The following is a 2203-nucleotide window of genomic DNA, read 5'->3' as shown; positions in this document are numbered from 1 at the left end:
ATTTTACACCTAACAGTCCACCTAGAATTATTGTATCTGTAAAAGTGCTTGTGTCCCTTTTTTTCAAATTTCAAATTTTCGAGTCAAAATTTTTTTCAAAATTTTTTTCTGTCAAATTTTTTTTCAAAAGGGTTGACTCGTGGGCCGCATTGATTTAACAAAATTGACAAATTTTCAAGTCAAATTTTTTTTCTAAATTTTTCAGTCAAAATTTTTTTCTAAATTTTTCAGCCAAAATTTTTTTCCAAAAGGTTTGAAAACCGCATTGATTTAACAAAATTGACAAGGGGCTAGACTATATATTTTACACCTAACAGTCCACCTAGAATTATTGTATCTGTAAAAGTGCTTGTGTCCCTTTTTTCAGGAGCACTTTGTAAACAGCAGACCATATACCAAATAACCAAATTGATAAAACAGCTACTTAAACCATCAAAAGGTTGGCTCAAGCCATGATGCCAGGTTGTATGATAAATTTCAATGAAATACTTTGGAAAACAACGAGCGGGCCGTAATCAAACACTTGGCGGTGCCAGATGTGGCCCCCGGGCCACAGTTTGCCCACCCCTGGCATAAAGAAATGGCTCTTTTTTTAGGGAGATGAGCCAAAACGTCCATTACTGCTCCGTACAATTGTACAACACCGCATTGAGCACTGAATCATTCGTCAACATTGCCGCCATATTGGATGTGGCAAGAGAGAAAACAGGATCGGACCAACTTAACTTACTTAGTGTGACTTTTGATCGTGTTTAGCCATTCAAATATTATTTTACCAATGAAATTGACTAATATTATGAGGTCCTCCACATAATACTGTTGATGTTGACTCTTTGGTCCAATTCCTTGCATTAGTTTACGGTGCAGATCTGCCACATCAAATATGGCAGACCATGTTGTCTCATTCCCATTTCTAAACCTCCTTAAGACCAAACAGCGCAAAATGTAAATGGTTTAAAAATGTACACCAGGACTGTATATCTATGTAGTGTTCCTGTGTACTTCTACTCGGTCGAACAGTAGCCTATTGATTATTAGGAGCATTGCTGCCACCTAGCTGGAGGCTTGTGTATTACTCAAGCATGAACAAAGACACTAATACTGAACCCCCCCCCCCCCCCCCATAGTCTTCTTCCTCACAAATTCATTATCAGCTTCACAGCAAATCCCAAATGACATGCAGTACACTCATAAATATATGCAAACTTTTAGAACAGTTTTCAAGTTTCTTGGAGTGGGATAAAAACGAGTCGGAATAATATAATACAATGAAGAATAGAAGATGAAATCCCTTTTTAGAAGTTTTAAGTATTCTGTTTTTCTTCACAGCACATAACACTGAAGGCTTTATCCCACTAGAGTCTTTCTGTCCCATACAAGTTCATTCCAGTGTTAATATCACACACTTATTCGGAATACTGGGAAAATACTCAAGAGTGTTTTTCGACAATTCCCGAGTCATTTTTGCGTGCAGTGAAAATGACATTGGACGCGACAAGACATGGCGGTGTGGGGGTTCTTGACGCGAGTACAGCCATGCTGTGTTTGTGTTCATGTGAGTTACCTAATAGGCCTGAATGCATCATTTCAGTAATCGACCACTATCATAACCTGAGCGTTAGAGCCCCGCCCCCTCAACGGCACCACCCCCGCACAGTTGGTCAGATTCATTCAGATTCTGTTTCATTTTATTTTCTGTCTTGGCCAGGGGTCGGCAACCTTTCCTACCAAAAGAGCCATTTTACCCCCTCGCTCACTAAAGAAAAATAGACTGGCGCCGTAAAACCTGGACTGGTGGCCAGCCAATCACAGGGCACATATAGACAAACAACCATTCACATTCACATTCATACCTATGGACAATTTGGAGTCGCTAATTAACCTAGCATGTTTTTTTTGGAATGTGGGAGGAAACCGGAGTACCCGAAGAAAACCCACGCATGCACGGGGAGAACATGCAAACTCCACACAGAGATGGACGAGGGTGGAATTGAACCCTGGTCTCCTAGCTGTGAGGTCTGCGCACTAACCACTCGACCACCGTGCCGCCATGATTCAAAATTTAAAGCACAAAATAACAATAATAATTTGTGACCAGTGTTATTTTTTAGAAGATGCCTCACGGGCGCCTTAAGTGGTCCACGTGGGTGCATTGGGCGCCCGCGGGCACAGCGTTGGTGACCCCTGGGCTAAAGAGACTAAA

General features: G+C 41.1%; 1 protein-coding gene across 3 annotated transcripts in view; it reads right to left on the bottom strand.

Moving 5' to 3' along the window:
* The window catches only part of LOC131140249 (gamma-2-syntrophin-like), a 36867-nt gene that overhangs the window by 4905 nt on the left and 29759 nt on the right, over positions 1–2203 (bottom strand). The gene's annotated exons all lie outside the window — the stretch shown is intronic.

Source organism: Doryrhamphus excisus, chromosome 13 (assembly GCF_030265055.1).
Source record: "Doryrhamphus excisus isolate RoL2022-K1 chromosome 13, RoL_Dexc_1.0, whole genome shotgun sequence".
NCBI classification, from domain to species: Eukaryota; Metazoa; Chordata; class Actinopteri; order Syngnathiformes; family Syngnathidae; genus Doryrhamphus; species Doryrhamphus excisus.
Note: the sequence above shows the minus strand (reverse complement) of the source record. Positions and strands in the feature narration are given on the sequence as shown.